Below are 8,115 nucleotides of genomic sequence, written 5' to 3'. Positions count from 1 at the left end.
GTGTTTCCACCCTAGTGGTATTGGTCCTAGGGTGCTGAGGTTTCTTTTTTCTCGGAACCCAGCCCCATCAAGACAAGTAATATAAGGTTCACCTTATAATATTGGGTAGTGAGAGTGGAGAGCTTGTGCTTTTTATAGGGCCTAGATTAAGGTAGTATGCGTGTGGATCCTGTTCCCATAGCTTTTTATTTTTTGATAGATTGGCACTAGGAGAGCTTCTAAAGATGCCCAAAAGTCCACTTGTTTTATTTTGTCCCAGGCCTATTTCGCCCATTACGTACTTTATCTTGGAAGACGCCATCAATCCCTATTATCCCCGACCCTAATTTATTTTTTCATACATGTCCCTAGTTCCTCAACTCCCCTTTAGGGAACGACCTGCTTGCTTTCACCCTTTACCCCCGGGGGAAGAGGACCGGAAGACAGTGGGCGTTTCATAACGACAGACCAGCCGTTAGGTAGGGAGGGTCCCCTTACTAACCCGCCCCCATAGGCATTTTGCTAATTTGTTTTCTTTTTCTTTCTTTTTGGGTGTATTCTAGCTGCCCCCCTCCCCATCATCTCACCCCCATCACAAAAAAAAATAAAAAAATATTAAAACTCTTTAGTTTGTACATATCTTTCCCTTTTAGTTTTTTTTGTATATAATGTTACATGTTTTTTCCTCTTTTTTTATCACAGCGTGAATGTCGCCTGCCATCCCGTAAGCTGGGGAGCTGTTATTTTAAGTAGGTCCGGGTAAGAATGTTAGGCGAAACAGTGCATGATAGAAACTCTAGTGTAGGTTTTATAATAAAGTACTTGCTATCTTACGCAAGTCTAGCTAAGGATTAGAAAAGACCCCTTTTTTCCCCACTCCCCCTTACTGGCCTTAGTGCCTAAGCTTCCTCGTACCCCAAATGAGGCCTTGGCAGTAGATAATGTCAAGGCCGGGGACGAGGGGCTAAATATTATACTTACCTGGCGTAAAGGTCAACGATGATCATTTAGGTCGTTCCTTCAAAGTGAGGCCCTTCCATTGCACTGCGGTTGGGTTGACCTTTGCGATCGTCTCAAATGTGGACGACTCGGACGCATTATTTCTAAGTGTGGGGTCTGCGTCCGCGCTCACCCCAATAATATAATCAAAATCAGAAATTCCACCATGTTTCTCCTTCTGAGCAGAAAACTACTTTAATTCCCAGCTACCTCCTGTCTGTATGTCCTCGGCTTTCACAGACGTGTGTAAGGACGTCCTTGTTTCTGTTTTCCCAATCGCCCGTCTCTATACACGCCAGAAAAAGGCCAATTCTCGCGACCAGTTTATCATCCACTTCAATCGCAACGTTCTGATATAATCTAATCTGCATGTATACATTACCAACGTTTGCTCTGAACATATCAATCTCGTAAGCGTAAGAAATCTGCCGAGCTGTCGCCTTCAACAACTGCAAGTGTCTTCTTTCGATATTGATTGATGAATGAAAACCTCTGGAAAACTACCGCATAATTAGTGTGTCAATTGATTGAATCCCACCCATCACCTCGAAAATTGGTCATCCAAACAAAGTTGAATGATGTGCACGGGTATTTTTCGTTACCAAAATTATGAAAATGATTAAATATATTTTATTGGTACTTGTACAGTTGAACCAAGACATTAAAAAATGAAAATATCGGAAAAAGGTTATATTGTACGCATCCGTTTTGGACTGAAGTTCTCTGAAAAAAAATTCAGAGAAGTTATTTATTTATTTTTTTTTTTACAGCGGGGAAACATGTTAATATGACAGCGCGTTGAAGATGGCCGTGTTTGGATTGTTAGAATACGTCACGGGGAGATAACTCAGTTTAAAGTGCCGATACATCTTTTCGAATTTTAAATAATAGATTTTCTTCTTAAAAATCGAAACACGGCTACCTTTTGAGGCAGTGTTGTACTTTGTCCCGAAAATGTTCGATAACTCTTAGCGGTTCACAATTTACTATGACACCGTCTAAGCAGGTACGCGTTCATATTAATTTGATTTTATGCAAATGATATTGAATAAAATACACCGTCTAAACAGCACGCGGTCGCTTTTTCATTAAAGTTTCGATAAATTTGCACGTTTTTTTAAATACGCACGTTAAAGTTATTTCAATTTATTACAAATACACAATTAATTTATTTAATTTGCACGTTTTAATTTTTTAAGTTCTTTCTAGTTATTACAAATTAATTAATTTATCTTTATATTATTTATTTATTTTTTATTTATCTGTTCAATATGAGAACAGAAATTGTTAACCGTGTGTTAACAATTGCCGAAATACATGAAACGAGTTGGACATTTGCAAAGTTTACCGAAGTCATTGGAACTGATCAGACGCTGCAGCTTCTTTAGGCCTGATACAGAATACCAGCGTATGCCAAAGTTGCAACAATCGTAGGGTTCTGCATAAACGGTCAAAAACTTCTGATGGATATGTGTGGAATTGTCCCTCAGATTCTTGCAAATCCACAGCCACTGTCAGGAAAGGCTCCTTCTTCGAAAGAAGCCACTTGCCAATAAGTAAGTTGCTGACATTAATATTCTGGTGGAGTGGTGGTGGTGGAGCATGGAAATGATCCAGCGCAGAATAAAAGATGAATTCGGTGTATCGGAACATACAATAGTTAACTGGATGTCTTTCATCCGAGAAGTCTGTGAAAAAGATATCATAGACAACCCAACTGGGTGGAATGCAAATAGACAAATGTACCAAAAGAAGTTGAGATCGACGAGTCTCTATTCTTCAGAAGGAAATATAATAGAGGGAGAGCAAAAAATGGAGTGTGGGTTTTTGGAGCCGTAGAAAGAGGAAGTAGTCGATGCAACCTTACAGTGGTAGAACGAAGGGATCGGGACACACTACTTCCAATTATAAGATCTTGGATTCTGCCAGGGACCAGGATCATCAGTGACGGATGGGCGGCCTACGGAAGTATGCCCAGCAGCAGCAGTCACGATAAGGTGCTCCACGAACAAAATTTCATAAATCCAGTAGACTCATTAGTCCACACACAAACTGTGGAGGGATTTTGGTCCCACATAAAAAGAAAACTTAGGAGAGTTAGCGACAAATGAGAATTTGTTCCACTCATCTCATGGAAGAGTTGTGGAGACGACGTGAGAAGGAGCACGCATTTCCTCGCATCATTAAATGCATTCGAGAGCAATATGCTTAAACAAATGTTCTTAAATAATTATCATTTTATTCAATATTTTGTTTGTTCGTGTTAAATAAATTTTATTCAATATTTTTCATTTTTTAATGTCTATGCAAAACTGCACAAGTACCATTTTATTCAATATTTTGTTTCGAGAGCAAGATGCTTAATAAAAATGTTCCTGTTAAATAATTTTCATGTTATTCAATATTTTGTTAGTTCGTGTTAAATAATTTTTATTCAAAAACTTAATACAATTGTCATTTTATTCAATATTTTGTTTGTTCGAAATTAATTTATTTGTAATAACTTGAAATAACTTAAAAAAAATTAAAACGTGAAAATTAAAAATAAATTAAATAATTTTGTATTTGTAATAACTTGAAATAACTTTAACGTGCGTATTAAAAAAAAAGTGCAAATTTATCGAAACTTTAATGAAAAAGCGTCGGGTTATTTATTCAAATTCGTCTGTGTAAAATTAAATTAATATGAACGCGCACCTGCTTAGACGGTGTCATAGTAAATTGTGAACCGCCAAGAGTTATCGAACATTTTCGGGACAAAGTACAACACTGCCCCTTTTGATTGGTCTCATAACAAATTGTTTGTTTTTTTTAGCAAAGAAAAAAACAAAACAAAAAAACTACTTGACCAAATTAAGTGAAAGTTTTTCCAGAGAACTTCATTCCATAATGGATACGTACAATATAACCTCTTTTATTTTCTCGATATTTTCATTTTTAATGTCTTTAATAAACTGTACGAGTACACATTTTATTTTATACTTTAAAATGAAAAAAAACATTGAGCAATAAAAATTAAATATTAGGTAGTTATGTATTTTTGGTGCCGAGCTGAAATAATACCGTTATTATTTTGAAAACCATTCTTAATATGAGGAGGTGATGGATGGTGTTTTGTAACTAATTTATGCTTCCACATTACAACTTTATGTAATAAAAAAAAAAATCTTGAAACTTGAATTTAAACTGAAAAAATAAAAACTATATAAAAATAGCACGGTACCATTTGCCGACATATGCATCCGAGAAAAATATCTATTGTAAAATTAAATCAAAATTTGATGCTTGTGCATTTTTGTTACCGCGCTATTTTTGAATAGTTTTTCAGGTTTACTTAAAGTTTTACGATATCTTTTTTTTTTTCTTTTTTAATTGTATGGTGGAATCACAGAATAGTTACAAATCACCCTCCCCATGTTAAGAATGGCTTTCAATAAAATAACAATATCATTTCAGCACAGTACTAACAATACATAAGTACTGAAAATGTTATTTTTATTGTTCAACGTTTTTCATTTTAAATTATAAAATAAAACACGTTTAATCATTTTAAAACTTCATCTTTCATTATTTTTTAAAATTTGTTTAACACCGTGGTTAAAAAAATTAAATTTTAATCACATGATCACATTTTCAATAATTACGTGATTATATTTTAGCCATTTAAACTTTGTGAAACATGTAAACAAACTTCTGCTCGATACCGGTGTTGACCTTTAAGAGTACCTTTTAGTGATTATATGGTTCGAGGCTATTTGTACAACTAAACGGTAAATCTACTGATTATTTTGACTACATTTCTCATCTTGGATGTTAACAGTAGTTTGAGTAATTCAATTATTAATGAAATGTTCAGTCTTCAAAAAATAAATAAATAAAAATAAAATAAAATAAACCTGATTTTTAAATCTTCATGTATCTTATTTTTTTTTTTATTTTAATAAATGAGACATACAAAAAAAAAACAAAAAAAAAAAACGAAAAGACATTTTATAAAGAAATTCCCAAACATTGACAAATACAATCTAAATTTGATATGGAAACAATTCGACACATTTAACTAATAAACGGACATTTTTTACACGAGGAACGAAATAATGATGACACCGTGTTATTACGATGACCTTAAGTTCTTTGTTCTTTAGCAGTTGATTTTCTATTTAAATAATTTCACGTTTAAATTATGTTTTTCCTCTTTTAATTTTGATTCTTTTATATTTTCATATATTTTATCTCTTGAAAATCTTGAATTGAAAACACAAAACAAAATTTGTTTCAATTTACTAAAGAAATCTTTAAAAAAAAAAAAAACAATTTTTGTGTTTTGAACACAAAAGAAAAACGAATTCATCCCGATGTTTTTTTTTTTCGTATTGAAATCCTGGAAATATACGTAAGTTTGTATCTTTTTTTCTTTTTTTTTTTCACTAAAAAATCCAATCTATAACTTTTGATATAATCTTAACCATCAAAATAAGTTCATTTATTTTTGTTTTTGCAATCCAATAAAATATGATAATAATAGTATGATTTTAAAAAAATATCTTTAAAATATTTTATTCAATGTGATATTTAGATTTTTCTTAAAAATATGATTATTTTTGTAAAACTTGTGTGATTTCTGAGAAAATAATTTAATTTGAAGTTGATTGAATTAAGCTTTTTGTTAATACATCTGATCACGAAAACTTTTTTTTTTTTATATTTCATTGTTTTAAGATTTAAAGAAATATATTATATCATTGGAGAATTCCGTTTTAATTTTTATGTTTCATCCAATATGTAATATTTTAAAAGATGCGTCATTGTCTTTTATAAAGTTCACACAAAATGATCAATTATCATCAATTAACACTTACTTAATATAGAAAACAATATTCGTAAGTCTTTACAATCTAACCCAGCATAGTTTAACCGTTTAAAAAAAATGAGTTTATTTTTTACTATTACGTTTATACAGCCTTAACAATATCCACTAAAGGAATTATAAATTAATAATACTTATTTCAGATTTTAGAGTGGGGATCACTTTCCTATTTTATTTAATGTAAAATTAACACTCACTTTATGACCAGTTACCAGTCAATGGTACTTGTAATCGTTCGCAGTTTCAAATTTTTGTTGCAGGGGAGGAGACGGGGGATTCATATTAGTTTTTGGTTCCTTACGTTTTTTAGATGGGGATTAGATGACATATGATGTTAACTATTCTGTACTTTCACTTCATAATTTGAAAAAAAAAAAAGCAAAAAAAAAAAAAAAATATTGTAAAAATCGTTTGACATAACATTTTGCAAAAACTGTCATCCTGATTCTTATTGTTTTCTATAAGTATTTTTTGTTTTTGCAATTTTTTGGACGATTATCGGGACTTCCGAGATGATCATTTTTGTATCAACCATTTTTTCTTCTAACGTAACGTAAAGTACTATTAAAAAAAATAAATAAGTCATCACACAGAAAATGTCCGTATATTTATTTGTTGGGTGAAAGTATAAATTAATAAGCAAGGACCTCCTTTTTCGTGGTAAGAATAGCTTTCTAAATGATAACATTATTACTAATGAGAGGCGCTGTTTTTTTTTTTATTGAAAACAGAAAAAATAGAATTTATTTAAAATTTATTATTAATGAGCGGGGTGTTTTTTATATTTAAAACCACAAAAAGTAGAATTTAAATTGAAATTTTATTATTAATGAGGGGGGTGTTTTTTTTTATTTAAAACCACAAAAATAGAATTTAAATTGAAATTGTATTACCTATGAAGGGAGGTGTTTATTTAAAACAATAAAAAATAGAATTTAAATTGAAATTTTATTATTTATGATGGCATGTGTTTTTTATTTAAAACCACAAAACATAGAATGTATTATTAATACATGCACTCTCTCCAAACAACACACAGGCTGTTATCCCTCCTTAAAAAAACAAAGGAAAGCCAAAAAGATAAAATTTTAAGATGAAAAAACCAAACGGTTTATCTATTAAATTTAATTTAAACTGTTTATCTAGCCGCATGCACGTTAAGTGTTTCACATAAAAACCTGTTTACATTGGTGATCGTAAAAAAAGTGGGAAACAATTTTTTACATTTAGTTTAATTACTTACGGTGCCTTCATTTGTATGCCTCTCTCTCACATAGCATCCAATTATGTCTCAATGCTCTTTATTTGGTGTGAATGTAAATTGTTTATTAAGTAAATAACAATGTATTAGAAGTATCTTATTAATGATTAACTATTTTAATCAGCAGTTGTTACACTAACGTTTAGATTTGAATCCAATAAAATACGTATTAAAAATATATAACATTATCAGGATTGCATTACATTTAAAAAATGATTTTAATTCTAAAAAGTTTCAGTTTGAAATTACTTCGTCAAGTAACTTATCTCTATATATGTCAATATATTCATTTAAATCTTAAAAGCATCATCATCATCGGTACACAACTTTGCACATTGGCTCCTAATTTGTTCGCACAGTTTAGGTGTAGTATCTCTTGCGCATCCAAAAAACATCCTCTGAACCTCCAATGCTCATTTTCAGGTGAGCAAAACCGCAACGAATGGCAGCAGAGGAGGCCACAGCTTCTGGTCGAAAATAATCTCAGTGAGCTAGACAGCCACCCTATCGTGTCCGCTACTACGCCTTTTCTTTCTGGATGGAGTTGGTAGTAGGGGTTGGTAGTGTGCCATGGCATGCCCATACATCGGTGGGCCATAACACACTATCTCACGGGTCCCCTACTATGAGATATCCTACAGGTTTAGCCTGGGGCCGCAAGGAACACAGTTACCGTGTGTGGCTAACATGGAGGCACTGTAGGAGTCTTGATGAGCGAGAGGATATGTACTAGCTATGCAGAGCTGCTCCCATGAGTTTAGCCAGTGGTGTTAAAAGTATATAAATATTATAAAATATAACATCACGATGTTAGTTTGTGTAGGGATTGAGTTATGTTTGATAAAAGTCCATTTTAATTGTTTTAATTAACTTTGCAATAAACACATCAATAATCTATGTTCTACAATGTCGTCTATCATTTTCTCCCTCTCTCCCAAATTTTTGAATAATTGCATACAACACAAATAAGACGTTAAACGTATTTTTGTGTTCAACTAATAAATGCAAG

At 32.1% G+C, this 8,115-nt stretch overlaps 1 non-coding gene across 1 annotated transcript; it reads left to right on the top strand.

The window, feature by feature from the left end:
• The first annotated feature begins 952 nt into the window (after positions 1-952).
• LOC145271541 (U1 spliceosomal RNA) lies at positions 953-1,116 on the top strand. Its single transcript, XR_013865951.1, has one exon. It is a non-coding gene; the product is annotated as a U1 spliceosomal RNA (small nuclear RNA).
• Positions 1,117-8,115: the final 6,999 nt, after the last annotated feature.

This window comes from Euprymna scolopes, chromosome 46 (genome assembly GCF_053919585.1).
Source record: "Euprymna scolopes isolate OS-2025 chromosome 46, ASM5391958v1, whole genome shotgun sequence".
Lineage (NCBI taxonomy): Eukaryota > Metazoa > Mollusca > Cephalopoda > Sepiida > Sepiolidae > Euprymna > Euprymna scolopes.
Note: the sequence above shows the minus strand (reverse complement) of the source record. Positions and strands in the feature narration are given on the sequence as shown.